Source organism: Dasypus novemcinctus, chromosome 20, assembly GCF_030445035.2.
Source record: "Dasypus novemcinctus isolate mDasNov1 chromosome 20, mDasNov1.1.hap2, whole genome shotgun sequence".
Taxonomy (NCBI): Eukaryota; Metazoa; Chordata; class Mammalia; order Cingulata; family Dasypodidae; genus Dasypus; species Dasypus novemcinctus.
This window is the reverse complement of record NC_080692.1, coordinates 4,660,947-4,684,932: the sequence shown is the minus strand read 5'-3', so window position 1 is coordinate 4,684,932 and position 23,986 is coordinate 4,660,947. Positions and strand designations below refer to the sequence as shown.

At 49.1% G+C, this 23,986-nt stretch overlaps 1 protein-coding gene and 1 non-coding gene across 4 annotated transcripts in view; both read right to left on the bottom strand.

Annotated features, from left to right (window-relative positions):
- Positions 1-23,986, bottom strand: part of FAM171A1 (family with sequence similarity 171 member A1) — a 154,029-nt gene that overhangs the window by 94,151 nt on the left and 35,892 nt on the right. The gene's annotated exons all lie outside the window — the stretch shown is intronic.
- LOC111767224 (U6 spliceosomal RNA) lies at positions 1,562-1,665 on the bottom strand. Its single transcript, XR_002799102.1, has one exon. It is a non-coding gene; the product is annotated as a U6 spliceosomal RNA (small nuclear RNA).

Here is a 23,986-nt window from a genome sequence, read left to right as displayed (position 1 = left end):
TGTCATGACCACAGGACCCAGGCATTTCCGTAGCCCTAGGAGCACCCTTACCTGGGGTTATATCCATCCTGGATGTCTCTGAGATCCTTCTGAGATGTGCATAAGCACAACCCCTCTGATGACCTCCTGACTCTTTACAAAGCCTCTCAACCATACAAACTCACCTGTTCCTACCACTTCCCCTTTTATTCTAGGTCTTCCCCCAGCTGCATCACTAGCTGGTGCTTGGTAGTAATCCCTCGGTGCCAGGGAGGCTCATTCCCAGGAGCCATGCCCCACACTGGGGGGAAGGCAACGTATCTACATGTTGAGTTTGACTGAGAGACTGGCCACACCAGAGCCTCTCAGGAGGCACCTGTTAGGCACCCTGCAGTCCCAGGCCTAGTAGAAATCTCAAGCACACAGGTGCATACGCATAGTGATCAGCATCAAGGGCCATCACCAGACCATCCCTCCTCACCGGTCCCTGCCCTTGCACTTGGCGGACCGTCGCTGCTCCACTGGGGAGTGCGACAGAGTTTCTCAGAATGGGAACTCAGCACTCCCTCAGTTGTGTGAAACTCTACCCATGTCAATACCCAACAAACATACAAACATATCTCTATACTCTATTTGCATGAGGTGAGGATGGTCAACCACCACAGCAGGGAACTGAGAGAGTCTACATCTGCAAGCAGGAGAATCCCACCCATCAGCCACGCGGGATCCAAGCCCTCTTTCAATTTAGATGTGGAGTGGACATCACCATCCCAGGATCTACAGGATGGAGGAATAAAATATGGATTAGAGTAGATTTACTGGTATTCTACATAGAATTATTGTGACTCTAGCAATGGAAGAAATTATATAACTGATGTGGAGACAGTGGCCATGGTAGCTGTTGAAGGCAGGGAGATGGAAGAAGAGGTGTGATATTGAGGCATCTTTGAGACTTGGAATTGTCCTGAGTGATATTGCAGGGACAGAGGCAGGACATTATATATCCTGCCATAACCCACTGAATGGCCTGGGGAAGAGCGTAAACTACAATGTAAACTATTACCCATGCAGTGCAGCAGTGCTCCAAAATCTATTCATCGAATGCAGTGAATGTGCCACAATGATGAAAGAGGTTGTTGATGTGGGAGGAGTGGGGAGTGGGGTATATGGGAACCTCTCATACTTTTTAATGTAACATTTTGTGTGATCTATGTATCTTTAAAAAAAAAAGATAATAAAAAAAAGAGCATTAAAAAAATGAGTAGTAATACTGTGTTATCCCCATTCATCCTGGGATTCCCATTAAGTGAACTCTAAAACTGCTCTGGATGGCTTCAATTAATATCTTGGTGTGGATTTCTTTGCCCCCTCACCCCTCCAGCTGCAGGGGTGGGGGCTCTCCTGACTCTCAGGAAGGAGGTGCCACTTCAGCTTTACCTTTGGGTCCCCTGTAGTCCAGAAGAACAAAGCTCTGAGCCCCAGGACTGGAAGCCCCCTGCTCCCCTGTCTGGTACACATTAACAGTGCAACCCAGGAACTATATTTTTCCTTTGGGAAGTTGTGAGTTAACAAAACAATCATGAAAACTAAGAAACGCTTCATGAATCTGCATGTCATCCCTGCGCAGGGGCCATGGTAATCTTTGCGGTGTTCCAATGTTAGGACACGTGCTGCCGCAGCGAGCACTAAATGTGTTTGGATTACAGCTCGATCTCCAAAAACCGGTGCCCAGACAGGGCTGGACCAAGAAAACCTACAGGCAGATCCTACACGAGGGCTGTTTACGTTCATAAACACCTTCACCTGTATTATTTCTCTCGATCATTCCACGTTCCTGCCAGGCATGAGATGTCAGGCCCATTTTCACTGGCAAGGAAATACTCTTGGGCGCGAGCTGCCCGAGGCAGGCAGCTGGCATGTGGCAGGCTGGGCGACGCCTTCTAAGTCAAGCGCACTTGCTATTATACCGGACCTGCCTCGGCCTCAAGTCCCAGGTCACAGTGAGTTTAAGAGCCCCCTGCTTATCAAGGTTCTCTGGAAAGAAGAACGGAGAAGAAAGTAGACTCCCGCTTCCAATTGGAGAAAACAAGGTGAGACGTGAGGGTGATGCTCCGAGGACATTCAGCCCCGCCTGGGAGCCCCCACGACCCCGAGTCGCCGAGCCCGGATGAAGGCTGCTGGGGCAGAGGCATCAGTTATTTCGCAGTCATAGAGTCCTTTCTTTCCAAAAAGAATGCGATCCTGGAGCTTACTTAGCTTACAGCTCTGGATGTTGGAAAATCCTCCCTCTTCCTGACTACAATTTCCTATCTATAAATCTGTCTCCTCGCTGCTCCTAACTCTGCCTTGGGAGTCAACAAATAAAACATATCCTGCTTCTAAAGCGCCAGCCTGTCAAGACTCTGAAGGTGAAATACACCACATCCATTAGGTATGCTTTACGAAGTCAACTCCACTGTGATAAAGGAACTGACCACTCTTAAATCGCAGGAGACCCAGACCATTTTAGATTTTTAAGCTTCTGTGGCTTTGCATATTTTAAAGTCTTTTTATAATAAAGCACATCCAAACCAAAAAGAAAATTAAGATGCGCAAGTAAACATTCCAGGGGTGAAGGAAAATCCAGTCCCCCGTGGTGGACTCTCCTTATGCTACTCCCACTGCGGTCCTTAATTTGGAGGAAAACACCAAAATGCACTTACGGGAAGTGTTTGGGGATGTGCATGAGTGTGTGAGCAGAACGAGCCTTGGCCTCCTGCCGGACACACCAGCACTTCCCTTGAGCACAGCCTCTGTACCGGTGGGACCTGACCTGCTGTGTCCTCAGCCCCAGGTTCAGGCCTGACCCTGTGGGAGCGGCCTCTCCTCCAGCCACCCTCCCCGAGGCCTCTTCTATCTCCCGGGCAGACTTTTCCTGTTGACGACGTGCTTCCTGATCAGACCCAGGGACGTCACCTTCCACTGCCCACACCTGGAGCTGCGCGGGTGGCTGGCTGAGGGTCGGACTGTGTCACAGAGGCAACCACCACTCCGCCCTCGGCCGGGAAGGGGGTCACACCAGAGGGCCACGCACCGTGGAGTAAACACAGGCGCGAGCTCACATCTTGTCGTCCCTCAGATTTGACGTTCCTGGCAAAGATGTGTCCGTCTGGCATGTTGTAAGAGTCTTTGGTTTAGCTGCTGAACCAAATATTCATTTTCAAAGTAGGCCTGGGCACTGGCAAATTTTAACTTGTGTTTTTGCTCATTTCCAAGTCTTTTGAAGGTCAGCAGGGCGGGAGAACCAACAGGTGTCTGGTGTAGATGGGGCTCCCTGGCAGGCGGAAGGCCAGTTGCTGGGTCCATCTGGTCGACCCTCTGACACCCACAGCACAGCACTGCTCTGCGTTCTGCACGTTTTAAGTGATTTGGGGGAAAGAGTTGGCAGGCCTTTGGCACCCTCATTCCTGGGGCAGATGGAGGCATTTCATCCCTACCTCGAGAGGGGAAGGGGCCAAGGACCATGTTCCCTCCCCTCTCCTTTCTAAGGAGCCCAGGAAAGCCGGGCGGCAGCAACTCCCAAGCCAGCTGCCCCGGCCAAGCCCGCCCTCAGCAGCAGGCAGGGCTCAGCCGGTCCCCCAGGGCCTTCACGTCACTCCCCCTTTCCCCGGGGTGGCCTTGGCTTTCCTCCTGTCAGAATGGCAAATCCCCAGGCTTTAGTCAGATATTGGGAAAGAGCCCGCCTCAGCTGTGTATTTTAAATCGACTTGATTAAGGTACGGTTTACTGGCAATGAAGTTCACCCATTGTAAGAGTACAGGTCATTGGATTTGGGCAACGTCTACATCTACGTAGCCACCATCTCAGTCATACAGAACACTTCCACCTGCCTGCAGTCCCCTTGGGCTCGGGCCGATTTGATCCACTAAGAGCACCCAATATGGGAAGGCGGTGCGTGGAGCCCTCAAAGGCAGCTCCAGACAGCAGGCGTCACGTGCCCCCATTTACCATTTGTAAGTGGGGAAGGCAGCTACTCCCTCATTCTCTCAGCTTCTCCACCTGCAAATGGGAACAGTAATAATATTTAAAATCGTGGGCAGTGTGGGTCAACTGCCTGCTTTGATACGTGTACAGAACTTAGGTTTGTACCAGACTCATAGGTGCCACCTCTAAGTGTCACCATCATCAGCAGAAACATCCAAGTCTCTGGAGGGCTGAGCTTCCTTCTCCATGACGGAATTCTTCAGGGCACTCAAGGGAAGGGTGCCTCTGTCAGGGCCCCGAGGGAATACCACATCACCCCATTATTCTAGCAGACTTATTCACAAAGGCTTCAGGAAATACCCCTCTTGACAAAAAAATTTTACAATACTCTGTAACCAATCAAGATGGCGGAGAGGCAGAGCCACTGCCAAGCCAGCCCCTCACCTCCTGGAGACTCACATGGTGTCCCTGGGTCACCTCAGTCCCCAGCTCTGACCTTGCGAAGCTCTGATATTCTTTTTGTTGGGGGCAAGGGGGTCTGAAGGATGCAAGATTTTTTTTAAATTTTATTTTATTTATTCATTTTTTAAAAAAATACTACATTCAAAAAATATGAGGTTCCCATTCACCCCCACCGCCCCCACCCCACCACTCCCCCCACAGTAACACTCTCCCCCATCATCATGACACATCCATTGCATCTGGTGAGTACATCTCTGGGCATCGCTGCACCCCATGGCCTGTGGTCCACACCACAGCCCACACTCTCCCACGTTCCATCCAGTGGAGGATGCAAGATTTTCACCTTATTTTTCCCTGACCCTCAATGGAAGGCATACCTACTGAATTAACAGAACACACAAAAATATAAAGAAGCAGGGACAAAACCTCACTTCCTAGAGACAATTGAATCTCACTCTTTCGGCAAATTTCTTCTCAGTTTTGTTCCTGTTTATGCAATTTTTCTTCATGTTGCAGGCAAGTTATACTACATGTACAGTTTTACATTTCAACCTAGATTTAACATACAAATATTTTTCCCTTGTCATCAAATCTCATTCTTAAGGATGCTATAACATTCCCTCTGATGAATATATAATTATTCTATTTTGGGACTGTAGGTTGATTCCAGTTTTTCACTGGTATGAGCTCCCCTGTACATAAAGATTTATCTGCTGTGAAGGATGGGCATTTCTTGGCTTATTTGAGAATGCTGTATTTTCTATTTACATTGTACACTGCCTGGCAAAGGAGCAGACGTCACTGCAAAGAGTGGTCCTTGCAGAGGGCAGCTCGTGGTTTCCTGGCTCCCCAGCAGTTGTCACCATGATTTCTGCTTTGGTAGCCTTCTAAACTGCACAATATTTGGTTGTTAAGCACAGGGTTTCTTATCCGTGCCTGCTCATCTGAGGAGAGGGTTGGTGCACTTGACGACTGCAATTCCAAGAAGTTGCTCAGGCATTTAGGGCCAGCCTTGGGTTGCTGCCTCGGTAGCAGGGCAGGGTGGACACAGCTTCCTAGGTAGGGCACCCCAGGGGGCTTTTTCTCTCCTGGAGACCCAGTAACTTCCTTTTCCTTCAGAAGGAAGGCATAGGCAGGATCTCAGAGGAAGGCTTTCTTGGAGAGCCCAGTTTTCTCCTTTCTGACCAGCAAATGTCCAGAAGTTGGATGACCCACTGTGTTGGCCTAATTGTGGCAAAATGGGCACTTCCATGCATGGCTGGTGGGAATGGAAATTAGCAAAACCCCTCAGGAGGGCAATGTGCAGAACTTATGAAAATTACAAGTGCTTATATGCTGTGACAGGGAAGTCCACTTTCAGGAATTTATCCCCAGATACGTTCAAGCATTTTCTGACAGAAAGCAAAAGGAAAGATGCTCTAGCTATTGGGGTCCTAGAGCGGGCATGGGTAATGTTGGAATAAATATTCACCTCCATTTCAGCTGCTTCCTTAAACCCTGCTCCTGTCCACGAGAGTCTCAGGGTCTGCTAGGAGACCGAGCTGCATAAACAAGTAACTCCTGGGGTGGATCAAGGAAAATTACCAGGTGGTGACAGCTGTGTAAGGAAGAAGAGCAGGACTTCTCCACTCAAGGAGAGGGGAGAGGAAGGTCATGCTAGAGCAGCAGAGAGTGTGGAAAGAAGGGCGTCTCAGAAACACGAAGGAAAGACAAGGACAGGAAAGCTCACACGAGGACGAGGGCCGCCCGGCAGCGAGTCTGGCGAGAAAGACGGGGGCTGCAGGTTTCACACCACACATAAGGGCTGATTGACCCTGTAAGTCAGCAGTCACTAAAGTAAAAACTACTTAAGGACATTCTTACTAAAAAAAATTATGTTTCATTAATATTTAAGTAGATAACATATAATTTAAATATACCTATATTAGAGGTGCACAGTCAAATTTACTGAAATCCAAGAAGTTTAGAGACACCCAAAAGAACTGAAAGCAGGGACTCAGCAAGATACCTGGACACCAATGTTCACAGCAGCGTTATACATAATAGCCAAAAGGTGGAAACATCTCAAGTGTCCATGAGCAGCTGAATGGATAAACAAAATGTGGCACATACATATACCAGAATACTACTCATCCATAAAAAGGAGTGAAGTTCTGATACATGCAACACCATGGGTGAACCTTGAAGACAGCATTTGAGTGAAATAAGTCAGAGAGCAAAGGACAATTACAGTATAATCTCACCTATATGAGATAAGCAGAATATGCGAATTCATAGGCTCAGAAACTAGAATACAGGTTACCAGGTTTACCAGGGCCTGGGCTGGAGAGTTATTGGTTCATTGGTACAAAATTTGTTTGGGGTGATGGAAAAGTTTTGGCAGTAGATGATAGTGATGGAGGCACAACTTTGTGAATGTAATCAACACCACTGAAATGTGTGTTTGAAAAGGGATAAAAGAGAAAATTTAAGGTTTTCTATAAGTCACCACACACAAACACAAAAACCCATGTACAAGACAAAGAGTGAACCCTAATGCATATGGCAGGCTAAAGTTAATAGCATATTATAACACCATTGTTTCAAGAACTGTTAACAGTTACCCCAGGGAAAACTCTGGATGTGTAAGAAGTGGGTGTATCAGAACTCTACTTCCTTCATGATTGTCCTGTAATCCTATAACTGCTCTAGTAAAAAAAATAGTTTAGAGACAAATAATCCCTCCCGGTGATGGGGGGACTGAAGGTTTATTAGTAGGACAGCGACGTGATTTTATTTGCGTTTAGGAAGATGAGCAGGAGCCGAGACTCGTACTCCTCAATTCTCAGAGCAAGTAGATCTGGAGAAAGAAAGTGGTCGAGGGATCATTCCTGGGACACAACCGGCTCCTCGAGTCAATGCTATACCCCACTGCCACCCAGAGAAGGGGTCAAGAAGCTGCTTGTGCAGATAGAGAAGAGCCCTAAAGAAAGGCATTGAGCGCCAGCCTCTTGCGAATAACTCCGTTTGCTTCTTCCGAGCAGGCTGTGTCATCCAAGGCACTCCTTTGTGCCCTGGGTGACGCGAATCGGAACCGGGTCCCATAAAGTGGTTCTACCACAGGTTCCTATCAGGTGCTTCCAAATTCTGATGTATTTAGTTATTTTTAGGTGCTTTGCGGTGCATGCATTTTTATTTTTCCTCTCTTAGAGTGTGCTCAATTTTTTCATTTCACTTTTATCTTTTTAAGTGTGTTTAATATGTTCCTTTTCTTCCTATCCCTTTAAGATCTTATGGAGCTCCAAAAGTGGGGCTACTACTAGAGAACAGCACCTCGTCAACCCCTTATAATTTGGGGATCACACTTTTCCTGTCTCTGTGACTAAAGCAAAGGGCAGCTCCAAACCATTCCTGGTAAAGAAGTGATACATTGATTTTGACAGTCACAGATGAAAATTCAGAAGCCTCACAGTAGTTCCCAGAGGAATAGAATATTTCAGAAGGGCTAGAAGGGGAAGAGCAACAACAAGAATCACCAGCTGGAGTAATGAAAACATTCTAAATTGACTGAGGTGATGACAGCACAAGTTTGTGATGAAAGTGAGAGCCCGAGTGTACACGTCGAATGGGCTGTACCGAGCACGGGACTGGACAACACAGGGAAGCCCGGGGCGGAAGACGGACTGCGGCTCACGGGGCAAATGTGAGAACATTCTCTCATGAACTACACAAATACATAATAGTAATACAGGGTGTTAATAACCAGGTGGGTTGGGGGAAAATACAAAATGTAAGATATCGGTTATAGTTGGTAGTACACTATTTTAACATTGCTCTTTTATAGTTTGTAACAAAAGTTTCACAACAACGAAAGGTGTTGGTGGTGGGCTGATATATGGGAGTCCTGTATGGTGACATGAATTTTTGTTTTTTAAGCTCACAACATTTACTGTACACTTATCATTTATGTATGTTCACGTATGACTACTATACAGCAATAAAAAACAAACAAGCAAAACTCACCACTTTGACTGCCCCCCCCCACCGTTCCCATCTATGGAAGACTGTCATGACAGAAGAGAATAACCAATAACGTTAGGATGTGGGTAACATCTCTGGAAGATAGATCTTGACTCAAAAGTTACTTTTGGAAGTAGAGTGAATATGCCCAATTCTACCCACAAGATTGCGGATGTGATACGTATTTAGCTGAGCTGCAATATTTCCCTTTGGGTGTTCATTCCAACAGATAGCCCATGTTCCCAAGTTCTGGAGACTGAATTACCACCCCCTCCAAAGACAGGTTCAAGCCCCAGCCCTGGCCCTGTGGGTGGGAACCCATTTGCAAACAGGATCATTGAAGACGTTTTTATTAGTTAAGGTGTGGACTCATTTGTGAATAGGATCTTCGAGGATTCTATTAAGATTAGGGCAAATTGCATCAGGGTGGGTCTTCATCTGTTGACTGGAGCCCTTAGACACTGGGGAAATTCTACACAGTAGACTGGAGAAGGCCAGTGGAAGCCAGAGAAGAAGGCGGTGGCACAGGCAGATATCAAGCCAGACCCACACTTGGCAGACTCCAGGAGAAAGCTAAGGCTCAGTGTAGAACTTCCAGCCCCCAGTACCACGAGACAATAAATTCCTGCTGTTTCAGCCAACGCATTGTGTGATATTTGTCATAGCGGCTCTGGCAAACTACGACAACAACAAAAGAGAAAGGATTCATCTTCCCCCAGTTAGAAAATAATAAAATTGCCAGGGGTTTTCAACACATGGGGAAGACTCTTTCTCCAGGGGAGAATAAAACTACCAAATGCAATCCCTCATCCTGAGAGCTCTGGAAGGACAGAACACAAGAACTCTTCCTAAGTAGTTGCCTTCCCACTGTAGAAATGAGAACATCAGGTCAAGGTCCTTATATTTTTATATTAGATCAACCATTTTAGACCATATAGCAACTTTGCACACAAGAAACAATCTTCTAGTTCTCCCTAAATTGAAAACTAAAAATTACCACTGAAATTATGAAAGATTTTAAGACATTCAGCCCACTTTTAATTTGTCTAAACTCAAATGATGATTGGGTTCTGTACTGAAAAGAAAGTTGAATGGTGGTGCAATGTGTGGGCAGATTGTGTTGAACTTGGCGGTCAAAGCCAGCATCCCTGCCACAATCATGTTGGTTTATTTTACATTTGAGACATTTGCGGCCTGACTCGAGAAGGCTACCATATAAAATTTATGTGAATGTTCAAATTTGCTACTTGAAAAAGGCATAATATGTACTTTTTGTAATATGCAAAGTACAACCAAGAAATGCTTTAAATGAGAGGTAAAAGCTGAATATCAGGAAGCTTGCATTATTTCCTTATAGAAACTGGTTTGGAAAATGATGGTAATCTGAAACTGCATAAGAACTCAGCCTGTGATTTACTGAAAACGAACACATAGCTGTGTCCGGGGGTCTTAAGAAACAAGTTCTCCTCTTTAGGTGAGCTGTCTGACGTCTCCCTCAACGCCTTCAGAATTACTTTTTACAAGCTCTCGGCACTGAGGAATCCATAGGTTCAGCCTTGGGGTTTTGAAAGTCACTGAACAAATCTTTTTAAATTCTTTTTCGCTAAAACTTGACTCAGTTTCACAGTCAAATAGTTCATTTACAATTCTATACAACTTTCACTAAAATAAAAATATTTTGGCAAACACTACCCACACAAACAGAAGACAAACATTCTGAACTTTTCTAAGTCTAAAATTTCGATACATACAAATAACAGCGTTCCCTGTCGGAAACCCTAAAGCCCTCATTGAAAATGGAGAGGAAATAAACTGAGGCATCACATCAAAATGGTTTGCTTCTAGTCCATAAGAAAGACCATGCTAACTGCATTTCATATTATTGTAAGTGCATAAAACTACCTGGACACTGTCCCACTATAGGATGAAATGTTCAGACTAGAAATTGCCCTGTTAGTTTTTTCCAGATCTTCAGTTATGCATTTAGTTATGATTTTTATCACATTTTATTTATCACATAGTTGAGAAAGGAATAGATGTTACTGCTGAAGATGAGCCAAGGCAGCCCTAAGATTACGTGACATAGTGCAAATTATTGCAGGAAATAAAACTCTAATGCTTATAATTCCCTACATATGAACATCAACTAAGTCTCTTTATGTCCCAGTGGTAATCTCAAACCTGGTACAAACTCAGTTTAGTGTATCTTTTAAATCCTTTGCAGAGATTAGAAGGCTGCAGAAACAAACCACTGGGGGTTAAAAACAGCTTTCTGAAATTGTTCTAAATGGACAAATAGTGCTTTGCTTTCTTTGACAACTGTTCAATAACTGAATACATCTGGATAGAAATCAGCTGCCAAGGGATTTCTATTTGGTTCATCACCAGGATTTCATTTCCAGAATGTTTTCCAACACTCAAACTAGTCCTGTTTCTCTTAAGTGCGTTAAAATCGCCCTATTCATGTCAGACAACACAGCCTGTGGACTCAGAGGAGAAGGCCTTAGGGCTTTCTCTCCGTAGCCTGCACTTCAGCTGGACACAGGTGGAGATGTGGCTGGTTATCTGCAAGTCTCACCCATTCAAATGCAGAGTCCCCAGGTGACACTACAGGTTGCTGTTACCAAAACCCTTTCACAGTATCCATTCAAGTTTCAAACGGAAAGGAAGGAGGAGGGCAGGGGAGGAGGGAGGAGGTGAGCTGCCCAAAGCGTGTGTGCAGGAGGAGAGTGTCCTTCTGGAAAATCTACCTTAGTGTCTGTGTCTCGTGTCCTGAAGGAGATCGGACAGACTGACATATGAAACCAAAATACCAAAGGATGCACTTACAATGAAAAACAACTCTTGTTAAGATGGTAGTATTTTATTTGGATGACGGGTATATTCATTCCCTGAAAGCAGACCTACCCAAGAAGCCAACCTGGAACCGGAAATCTGCTTGGTGAGTTAGAAACAGGAGAGCTCATTACAGGGTTTCAGCGTTAATGACACCACAGCACCTAACTCCACAACCAGGAAAGTCTTGTGAGAAGGACCATGACAATATTGTTGGGAGGAAGGAAGAGACGAGAGGGAAAAGCCTGCATTGGAGCACAGACAGTGCAAAACATTTCAGAAGACAGCGCCAAACCATTTCACAAGGGTGCCATCACGTCAGTTTTAGCCATAATTCCTGAAATTCATAAAGAGTTGGTGTTTCAGTTTCCTCATTGCCAAGGCAAACACCATGCACATGCGCTGGGCTGGCTTACACGATGGCAATCTGTGGGCTCGCGGTGTTAAGGCTACGAGAATCCAGGCAGCACCAGGGCAGTGCTTTCTTCCTGAAGAACCGCTGTCTGAGGCTGCGGCCGGTGATGCTGGATCCTGGGCAGCTCTGCCCCACGGCACCGCACGGGGCCCCTCCTGGCCTCCTGGGCAGCTCTGCCCCACGACACCGCACGGGGCCCCTCCTGGCCTCCTGGGTCCTGGGCAGCTCTGCCCCACGGCACCGCACGGGGCCCCTCCTGGCCTCCTGGGCAGCTCTGCCCCACGGCACCGCACGGGGCCCCTCCTGGCCTCCTGGGCAGCTCTGCCCCACGGCACCGCACGGGGCCCTCCTGGCCTCCTGGGTCCTGGGCAGCTCTGCCCCACGACACCGCACGGGGCCCCTCCTGGTCTCCTGGGTCCTGGGCAGCTCTGCCCCCACGGCACCGCACGGGGCCCCTCCTGGCCTCCTGGGCAGCTCTGCCCCACGGCACCGCACGGGGCCCCTCCTGGCCTCCTGGGTCCTGGGCAGCTCTGCCCCACGGCACCGCACGGGGCCCCTCCTGGCCTCCTGGGCAGCTCTGCCCCACGGCACCGCACGGGGCCCCTCCTGGCCTCCTGGGCAGCTCTGCCCCACGGCACCGCAACGGGGCCCCTCCTGGCCTCCTGGGTCCTGGGCAGCTCTGCCCCACGACACCGCACGGGGCCCCTCCTGGTCTCCTGGGTCCTGGGCAGCTCTGCCCCACGGCACCGCACGGGGCCCCTCCTGGCCTCCTGGGCAGCTCTGCCCCACGGCACCGCACGGGCCCCTCCTGGCCTCCTGGGTCCTGGGCAGCTCTGCCCCACGGCAACCGCACGGGGCCCCTCCTGGCCTCCTGGGCAGCTCTGCCCCACGGCACCGCACGGGGCCCCTCCTGGCCTCCTGGGCAGCTCTGCCCCACGGCACCGCACGGGGCCCCTCCTGGCCTCCTGGGTCCTGGGCAGCTCTGCCCCACGACACCGCACGGGGCCCCTCCTGGTCTCCTGGGTCCTGGGCAGCTCTGCCCCACGGCACCGCACGGGGCCCCTCCTGGCCTCCTGGGCAGCTCTGCCCCACGGCACCGCACGGGGCCCCTCCTGGCCTCCTGGGCAGCTCTGCCCCACGGCACCGCACGGGGCCCCTCCTGGCCTCCTGGGCAGCTCTGCCCCACGGCACCGCACGGGGCCCCTCCTGGCCTCCTGGGCAGCTCTGCCCCACGGCACCGCACGGGGCCCCTCCTGGCCTCCTGGGTCCTGGGCAGCTCTGCCCCACGGCACCGCACGGGGCCCCCTCCCTGGCCTCCTGGGCAGCTCTGCCCCACGGCACCGCACGGGGCCCCTCCTGGCCTCCTGGGTCCTGGCAGCTCTGCCCCACGACACCGCACGGGGCCCCTCCTGGTCTCCTGGGTCCTGGGCAGCTCTGCCCCACGGCACCGCACGGGGCCCCTCCTGGCCTCCTGGGCAGCTCTGCCCCACGGCACCGCACGGGGCCCCTCCTGGCCTCCTGGGTCCTGGGCAGCTCTGCCCCACGGCACCGCACGGGGCCCCTCCTGGCCTCCTGGGCAGCTCTGCCCCACGGCACCGCACGGGGCCCCTCCTGGCCTCCTGGGCAGCTCTGCCCCACGGCACCGCACGGGGCCCCTCCTGGCCTCCTGGGTCCTGGGCAGCTCTGCCCCACGACACCGCACGGGGCCCCTCCTGGTCTCCTGGGTCCTGGGCAGCTCTGCCCCACGGCACCGCACGGGGCCCCTCCTGGCCTCCTGGGCAGCTCTGCCCCACGGCACCGCACGGGGCCCCTCCTGGCCTCCTGGGCAGCTCTGCCCCACGGCACCGCACGGGGCCCCTCCTGGCCTCCTGGGCGGCTCTGCCCCACGGCACCGCACGGGGCCCCTCCTGGCCTCCTGGGCAGCTCTGCCCCACGGCACCGCACGGGGCCCCTCCTGGCCTCCTGGGTCCTGGGCAGCTCTGCCCCACGGCACCGCACGGGGCCCCTCCTGGCCTCCTGGGTCCTGGGCAGCTCTGCCCCACGGCACCGCACGGGGCCCCTCCTGGACTGCTGGGTGCTGGGCAGCTCTGCCCCACGGCACCACACGGGGCCCCTCCTGGTCTCCTGGGTCCTGGGCAGCTCTGCCCCACGGCACCACACGGGGCCCCTCCTGGCCTCCTGGGCAGCTCTGCCCCAGGGCACCGCACGTGGCCGCCCCTCCTGGCCTCTCCTTCTCCTCCGGGATCTCTTGCCTCCAGCCTCTGGCTGCTCGCTCTGTGCCTTCCCTACAGGCCTTCAGTGATAGGATTAAGACCCACCTGGGCCACACCTCACCTAAAATACCTCACCTTGGGGCTCTCCTACAAGGGGCCACACCCACAGAGCGCATTACGTTTAAGGACACGTCCCTCTGGGGTACAGAGCTCCCAACCGCCAGTGACGGGAAGCAAGGTGACCAGCAGAAGACAGCTCTGAATTTTAGCCCCCTCCCCAAATGTGTAAGCTCTGAGGAGGCGATTAGCAGACGTGACGCTGGAGTGGATTATCAGGGGGTTTACACGAGGCATCTACTCACACCCCCGGGGCCAACCTCCCATTCCTCTCCGCTGTTTCCCTTGGGGGGCAGTTATTTAAGCGTGAGCAAACTCGCTCAGGAGCAGGGTGTACATGGGAGACCCCCTTCACACCCTGCTCCGAGTGGAATGGCAACGCCAGTCCTCTGGTCCTCAACCGACACACTGTAAGAGGGCCTTTCTACTTCCACCTTGGGGGAACAATTAAAAACACTGTATCCAAATATGTTATTCCAGAGAAAAACATATGCTAACATTCACAATTTTAGTCTGTTCCCCTGGCAAACTCAGGGCCATCTCTGGGCTGCACGGAAGCATTTCTGGAGGCTTTGGCTTCGGCCGCCCTCCACCCTCAGGCGCTGCCCACACCCACCACCACCAGCCAGAAGCCCCTGTGCCTCTCAGCGGTGGTTTGACTCACACTGCACACATCTACCCACAGAATGTTTCAGAGGTTTCCCCGATGGTCTTAAAATCTGCTTAAACACCAAGGTCCAGGAAAGCCTCAGACGGAGGGGTTGCCAGGAGAGTCCACAAAAAAACAAAAAAAAAACAGAGAAAGGAAAGCAAACCAGCCCATCGACAGCCTCGCTGTCACCAGCGAACCACAACTGAGTCATGGATTTAGTAACAAATCACAGGCAGAGAAGCCACATTAAATCAAGGCCTTTGCACTCCCACCCATGCTCTGAGTAAAAACATCTGTACTGCCTCGTCCACCAAACCTGTGCCCGGCACCCGAGGACACACAACAAAAGGGAGGGAAATTCAGCAAGACTTTGGAAGAGTTAGGGGCAGGGCTCCTAACACAGCCACCTAATGAGGAATCATAAATAGAAATAAACTGGCTGAAAGTGGTGGTGACGGTCGCTCAGCATTATAAACGCAATGCATACCTCTGAAGGGCACACTGGAAAATGGTTAAAATGACCAATTTTGATATATAGATATTAGTGAAAGTTTTAAAGAATTATTGAAGTATATCACTCATACATAAACATACATAAACAATAAGTGTATAGTAATAGTTGTGAACTTACAAAGCAAACATGCATAGCATCCTACAGGGCTCTCACACCTCACCCTACACCAACGCCGTGCATTGTTGTGAAACGTGTTTAACTAATGATTAAAGAGAATCTTCCACGTCTTACCACTAACCAGAGTATCTTATATTTGGTGTGGTTTTTTTTTCATTTTTATTAAATTTTCTTTTTTTAAAAAAAGATATGTAGATCACAAAAAAATGTTACATTAAACAATATAAGAGGATCCCACATACCCCACATCCCACTCCTCCCATATCAACAACCTCTTTCATCATCATGTCACATTCACTGCATTTGATGAATACATTTTGGAGCGCTGCTGCACCCCATGGATTATAGTTTACATTGTAGTTTGCACTCTCCCCCAGTCCATTCAGTGGGTTATGGCAGGATATATAATGTCCTGCCTCTGTCCCTGCAATATCATTCAGGACAACTCCAAGTCCCAAAAATGCCCCCACATCTCATCTCTTCTTCCTGCTCCCTGCGCCTGCTATGGCCGCTTTCTCCACATCAATGCTACAGTTTCTTCCATTACTAGTCACAATAGTTCTATAGAAGGATACCAGTAAGTCCATTCTAATCCATATTTTATTCCTCCATCATGTGTGCAACTCCTGCTCTCCGGGTTGTTGGACTTACACAGGTCAGCTAACAGGGAGGTGAAGATGGTCAACCACCACACCAGGGAGCCGAGAGTGCAGGAGAATGGCATCCATCAGCCATGTGGGATCTAAGCCCCCTCTAGATACAGAGGTGGAGTGGACATCGCCATCCCAGGGTCCACATTTGGTGTATTTTCTAAAAACCCTAAATGATGAGATGTGCTCCCCCCTCCCTCCCTGACCCCTGGTGGTGCCCGTCCTACAGCCACCAAGGCGATTAAACGAGGCGTCGGAGCCCAGAGCCCAGAGAGCCTCGAGGCTCTGGCTGTGGCACTGGCCCCGGCCACCAACCCCCAGACCACGACCCAGAGAGAACAAAAATCCTGCCTGTTAGCTGGGGTCTTTCTTTAAGCAGCCATTCTTACGTGCTAATGAATACACATAAATGGCGGAAACGTTTAACTTCCAGCGTCACTGCTGGTGCAGGCAGGCCTTCCTCGACTCGCAGCAAGCAGGCGCTGCCTCGGGGCTAAGCCCCCTTCCTTGGGAGACCTAAAGCACTGCCCGCAGTTTCCAGGTTCTCTTTTCTTTACATGCGGAGAGAAGGTTTAAGACACTAGAAAAACAACGTGATGGAGACAACTCCTAGCTTTTAACAACTGCCCCCCTCAGTCTTCTTTGTAGATGTGTTGAGGATGATTCTTTGCCTTACACTATCAATTGCCTCACCTCTGATTTCTTCCAGAATAGTCGGATGGCCGCTCCGTTCCAGACCCTCTGACGTCATGCGTGGGGGGCCCCTCCCTGCCTGCTCTGACCCAGCCCTCACTTTCCTGCTCCCCACCCCGGCAGCTCCCCTGCCTGCCCCGCGGGCCCCGCCCGCTCCCACCTGCCCTGTCCTCTCTGCTCTGCTGGTCCAAGCACCACCCGCCCTGGCCTGCCTCATCCCATCTCCTCTTTGCCCCCACTCCAGGCCATTCTGACCCCAACACGATGAGCCCCCCCAATCCCACCCAAACCCCTCCCAGTCTGTATCAGGATTTTCCCCGTTGTGATGAGCTCAAGAGCTTCACAAGCTTCCAACATTCTGTGGGAACCAGCAAAGGGAATCAGGCTTCCAAAGTGGACGAATCTCTGAATGTTCCACTGCCTTTTCTTATCTCCAAACTATATGCTCCTCTCCATCCACGGAGGGCTTTGAAGGGACAAGAGAAGATGCTGAGTGGGACTCTCACTGGTAAAATGCTGTTCTACTCTGACCTGCATGAAGGTGAGTCCTAGAGGTTAGAGAGAAATCGTTGACAATCCCACCATTCTATCTTTTCAGATTCAGTTTTTTGTTTTTTTTTTTAAGATATATTTTTATTTATTTCTCTCCCCTTCCCCGCCCCCTCCAGTTGTCTGCTCTCTGTGTCCATTTGCTGTGTGCTCTTCTGCATCCGCCTGTATTATCAGGTGGCACTGGGAAGCTGCGTCTCTTTTTCTTTGTTGCATCATCTTGCTACGTCAGCTGTTCACGTGTGCAGCACCACTCATGGGTGGCTTTTTTCCACACAGGGGCAGCTCTCCTTGCAGGGCGCTCTCCTTGTGCGTGGGGCTCCCCTACGTGGGACATCACTGCGTGTGGGCCAGCTCACCACAGGGGTCAAGAAGCCCTGGGTACAGAACCCTTGGACCCTCCATACGGTAGGCGGACGCTCCATCAGTTGAGCCACCTCCACTTCCCTCAGATTCAGTTTTAAACAATTATTACTTCAGATTCCTACTCTTAAACTACAGTCCTGACACAGTACAGAGTGAACATATCTACATAAAATCACACTGTAAAGACACTAAGGATGCTCAGTATTAGGAAATCTTTTTTTTTTTTTTTAAAGATTTATTTATTTATTTAATTCCCCCCCTCCCCCGGTTGTCTGTTCTCTGTGTCTATTTGCTGAGTCTTGTTTCTTTGTCCGCTTCTGTTGTCATCAGCGGCACGGGAAGTGTGGGCGGCGCCATTCCTCGGCAGGCTGCTCCCTCCTTCGCTCTGGGCGGCTCTCCTTATGGGTGCACTCCTTGCGCGTGGGGCTCCCCTACGCGGGGGACACCCCTGCGTGGCACAGCACTCCTTGCACGCATCAGCACTGCGCATGGGCCAGCTCCACACGGGTCAAGGAGGCCCGGGGGCTTGAACCGTGGACCTCCCATGTGGTAGACGGATGCCCTAACCACTGGGCCAAAGTCCGTTTCCTAGGAAATCTATGGTTAACTGTTCAGTAAAATAAAGAATCGTGTTTCACTGCATTAATTACCCCCTAATTGATCTGCTGGGAAAGTTTAGATTCTTCTATGCTACGTTCTATTAATAACTAAACAGTCAGCTGAGGACTGGCTTGCATTCTTCTGCCTTCTTTGCAAGTGCACACTTTCACTAGCTCATTTGTTGAAGTCAGCAGTAAGTAATTTAAAGTGAATCTCACAGGGCTGCTCTGGTGGGAGGGAGGGCTTCCCGCTGGTCTTGGTTTGTTGGTCAGGAAGACACGGACACACACAGTGGTTTTTCAGCACTGGAACGTGGCAACCAATGTACGTGGAACGATCAACCATCTTCCCTTCCCTGGAGTACTGATCAAGACTCAACATCAGCTTGAAGTTTCAGATCCAGGAATGCCCTTACAATTTTTTTTACTGAGATCAAGTCACCAGAGAGAGTAGAAATGCTGGTCAAGAGCTCCGGAGCCAGACTGCCTGGGTTCAACCAGCTCTGTCCCTGGCAGCTGTGTAAGCCCGAGATGCTCCCTCCCTTTCTATCCCCTGCTCCTCTCAGGCACATGGGCTGGCTGCTGCCATTCCTCCTAGCAGAGGGTTAAACACGCCCTATCTGGCCCCTTCCTCTCTCTCAGAAAGGAAACTCACCTCAGTGGTCTAGACAGGGACAACCATGTATGTAAGGCTTAAATCTACCAGGTATGTTTGCAACCTTCAAGAAAACTCTTCTTCAGAATAAATATTAAGTTACGGGCTTTGACCAGGAACCGAGTTATTCTGAACAATTTAGCCAAGTCCCCTGGAGTTTAATGCTTTAAGCACAGTAACATTTAAAGAGTGGATGAAGCTGTGCAACTCCTGCCTCTGCTGGGGCAGAGCCAGGCTAGAATGGGGTTTCCTTGAGCCGAAGTCTTGCTGCTTCCATTTGGTTGAGGTCATTACTCTTCTTTCATCAACTTCCTTGCAACTGCTCACCTACTTTGGCTCCAGTTCCCGTCTAAGAGCTCTGGCCTTGGCAGGCATCTCCAACCCAAATTCTAGGACACAAAGATCTCAGGCCTTGGCAAGCATCTCCAGCCCAGATTCTAGGACACAGCAATTCTAAGCCTTCCCCAGGGCACCCACAGCCTTGACCACCCCCTGCCCTGCCTCTCACCACCGGGGTAGAGAGAGAAGAAACCACAAGCCCATCACTGAGCAGCTCCTTTTCACAGATCCAGCATCCCTGTGAATATTCCAAACAACCCTATAAGGAAGGTAAAATATATAAAAACCTTGTGGCTCAGGTTTAATAATTCATCATTGGTCATGCAACTAGTAAGTGGCATTGAAAATAACCACTGCTGCAGGAAGTCCCCATCACGGAGAGATTCCAGTGTGGTCTGGGTGGAAGGACGCCTTCCTGTACAGTGACGTGGGAAACAAGGTGGAAGACCACATCTCCAGGCTAAGAACAAGGAAAACTCACGTACGACATATTATTTAATAGCCCTTCATTTGTGAGTTTAAAATATATATACTACCTTGAATTAACAACTAAGAGTTTACATACAGGAGTCCTGGCCAAGCAGCCTTAATGAGAACTGGACCACTGGCTGAGTCCTGGGTTCCTTTTGGGTTCTGCCTGGCTCCAGAGGTGACACCGTCGTCTGGGTCAGCTGACTGGCACAGCCCACCCCCTTTGCCACCGTGTTTCTGTCCTGGGCACGTGATCTGAGCTGATCTAGTGAGAATGCCAGAATTAGGGTACATGTGGCCCTACAGCTTCCTGGCAGCTACTGTAGGGTCCCAACTACAGCCAGCCCTGGAGACGGTGAAAAGAGGGCAGAGAGAGAACAAGAAACCAGGACCCACGAGATTGCTGGGCCCCATCAAGACCCACCTGATGCCAGGGCTCTACCTTTTGGATGTTTAGCTTCATAGGCCTGTTTAAGCCGGGTTTGCAATGTCTTTCATTATTACTTACCAAACAGTTCTGTCAAGGACCTATATACAACAGCACTTTATTGCATACTAGGGCACTGTATCTTGCTGAGCATTGCCTCTAGGTTTAATTTGCTTAAGGCTCTCAAGAGAATTTGAACCAACAGCATTTATATACTTATCTATTAAGAGGTTTATTTCAAGGAATTGGCTCACACAATTGTGGGGGCTAGCAAGTCAATCCCGTAGGGCAGGGGATTTCCAGTAAGGATGATGTTGAACTCTTGAGTCCAAAATCCTGAGGGGAGACCAGCAGGCTGGAGAAGTAGAAGGTGTAGACTTGAGGCAGACTTTCTTCTTCCCTCTGGAACCCTCTGTTCTTTTAAGGCCTCTAACTGATTGGATGGGGCCTACCCCTATATTGAGGGTAACTTAAAGTCAACTGATTATGGACTCTAACTCCAGCTATGAAATACCTCCACAGCAACACCTTGTTTGACCAAACAGTCAGTCACCATCATATGGCCAAGTTGACACATAAAATTAACAATTTTCCCTTCCAAGATGGTATAAAGCATAAAGTTCAGCCTGACCTCATGTAGAATGACGTCAATCTATTGTCAATTACGATTCTCTCATTTTAAGTAAACAAAGCCATTTCTCTGGGAGCCATGGAATAGGCAACGGGAAATAAAAGAGAAAAAGCAAAAATTGCTTCTTCCGCACAATAGTCAGGGGGAGCGGGTTGGCAGAGCCAGATTCTAGAGACAACTGCAAAACTTCTTCCAGTCATTGTTAGTAAGATCAACCAAATAATATAACAAGAGCAGTCCAGCCAGTCAAACATTTCTCAATATACTATTTCTGGCACAAAGGTGGATACCACCCGCAGGTGGTCTTTTATTAAACCTTCCCACAGTTGCCTGAAAAATGCTCATTAAAGACCTCGGCAGTGGAGGCCTCTGCAGCAGGTTCTCACGTGCACAGTCCCGGGAACTTAGAGTCCAGTGCAGGGGGATATCCCCTGGCCAGTACTACACTGAAGAAACGCAGGTCTGGGAAAGATGAGTATGTGCCTCGAGGACTAAAAAAGTAGAGGAGTCCCAAGTTGAAAGACCCAGTTCTTGTAACTCAAATCCAGAGGACCTTCTGTGCTATCCCCCTGGCCCTCTCCAAAGTTCTAGCAACTTCTCCTGCATGTGAAAGTGACAGTTCAGAGGGGCCTCATTTGACACCAAAGATCTGTCCTTCAGATGTTGTGTGAGAGCAAAGATTAAGAAACAGGCAGTCTTGCCAACACCAAAATGCAACAATCAGCATCTGAATATTAGAAAAACTGTCTCTGGAAACACGTGTTTTCCTCATACTCCTGGTTCCAGAAGGCACATCACAGGCTTCCTACCAAAATCTCTAGCCAGGTTTTCAATTTTGACTCCTGAATATCCAAAGCCCCTTCCTACAGGCAGTCCCTCCCCTCCCAGGCCCCCAAATTTCTGCCTTTCCTGTGTCTTCTTAACTCCAAACACGGTATTGTTGATTGAACGGTGACCTCCAAAAGATAAGTTCTAGTTCTAAGCTCGGTCCCATGGATGTGATCATATTTGGAAATGGATCTTCAAAGATGTTATCACTGAAGAGGTCGAACTGGAGAAGGGAGGCTCTATTCTCATATGGCTGCTGTTCCTATAAGAGGGGCAAGGACACACAGCTGGACAGAGAAGACAGCGCGTGATGACAGGTGGACATGGAGATATGCCTCACGCCGAGGACACCCGGGAGCGTTGGAGGCCACCAGAACCCTACAGGCCTCAGGGGAACGGGGCCCTGCAGGCACCTTGATTTGGACTTCTGGCTCCTACAAGTGGGAGAGAAGACATTTCAGGGGCTTCAAGCCCCCTGCTTGGTTACAGCAGCCTAGGACACGAAGGCACCCAGATATATACCATAATTTACCCGCAGACTAAAAGCTCCATTACTCTGGCCCCAGCCCACCGAATGCTTCTCTGCACATCCCACTAAGGAGTGCTTTGGCTGCAATTAGGTGTTTCTCTGGCAGGTTCTGTGATCAGAGCAAAGCATTAACTGACTGGTAAGTTCTCCCCAGATGCAGCGCAGGAATCCAGGGGCTAGCAACCTCGTAAATCTTAGATAAATGATTTACAAAAACTTCAATTTACATTCAAACTATGGGAGACACAAGGCAGCTATTTTCCCGGATTCCACAAAGCAAACGAAAACACTTGGTGGTTAACTACTAGTTATTAACCTTAGTTTTGCTTATAGTCTGTAGGAATAGTTAACCAGTTCACCAAATGCAACAGCGTATTTCCAGAATTTTAACAATATATTTGAAGATACCAAACAAAGGTCAGATTTTAAATCGGGGGTTCTTCGCCTTTTTTGTTCCATGGACCCCTTTGCCAGTCAGGTGAGAACCATGGACCCCTTCTCATAATGTAGAGGCAGATAGTTTTATGACATTCAACACTGACATGTCTTTAAATTAAATTTTAGAATCTTGAATAATTTCAATATCTGATAACCTAAACATGGTTGAATATCTGTTATTTTCAGCAAACATTTAGAAATTCGAGTATTCCCACAGTATCCTAAAACCACCTCCACCATCCTTACCAAACTTTCGCAGTTATTCACGGTACTCAGAATGCACGACTAAGTCCACACTACACTGTGTATTATTTTATAACTATATCACACCATCACCAACATATCCCCACAAGAACAACGTTTTTTAATTTTTAATTCAAGTTCACGGACTCCCTAAAATCTTTCCATGGACCCCTGGTTAAGAACCCCTCTTTTAAATCCTCAAAATGGTGTTTCCCTCACTGTGTGCTCACAGGACAGCAATAGCTGTTTGGGACGGGGAGGGCTGCACAAATACACGACAGGGTTAAACAAGGGCCATGCTTGAAGGTGGTGCTACTGAGAGCTCCCGATATGCTAACACGATCCATGAAACACAACGTCTTCCAAAGTCCAGAGCAGTTTCTACCACACCATATTGTGCCTCCAAAATAGTTCTGAAGGCACTATCCGCCTTCAGAAAGGGGCTGACTTCACTTTATAACCACAGAATGTTCCCAACGGTTTTTAAGAATTAAAAAGCCTCAGCTTTTCACTTCAAGATATGAATCGAGGAGTCTGCAAAACCCTGACTCAGGGTTTGCCTAAAAATATACTCAACCTCTGTGATAGGAAATCAATACAGCCACTCAAACATGTTACCTCATCTTATTATTCTCATTTATTTTATAACAATATACATTTGAATGAATAACCGCACACTAAACACTGCTTTTTATCTATTTGTTTAAAGTTTCCACAGGACTGTTTGGCAGGTCCTAATGAAGTTGAATATAGACTTGCCACGTTACCCCGCAATACCACTACAATATCCAGAAGAACTGAGAGCAGGGACACGAACAGACTTCTGCACACTGATGTCCACAGCAGCGTTATTCACAGCTGCCAGAAGATGGAAACAACCCAGGTGCCCATCAAATGATGAGTGGATAAACTGTGGTGTATGCACATGATGGAACATTATGCAGTGGTAAGAAGAAATGAAGTCGTGAAGCATATGACAGTGTGGATGAACCTGGAGGACATTATGTTGAGTGAAGCAAGCCAGACACAAAAGGACAAATACTTAACGATTGTGCTATTATGAACTAAACATATTGTGTGTAAATTCATGGAGTTAATAACTAGAATACAGGTCACCAGAAAATAGAATGAAGTTAGAGAATGGAAAGCTGGGGTTTAATCTGTGCAAAACTGGTAAAAAAAAAAAAGTGTTTTTTTGTAAATCTTTGGAAATGTATAGAAATGGCAAGAGCACACCACAGTGTTTGAAATTAGCAGTGCTAATATATGGGTATGACAATGGTTGAGGGGGAAAGTCTAAGG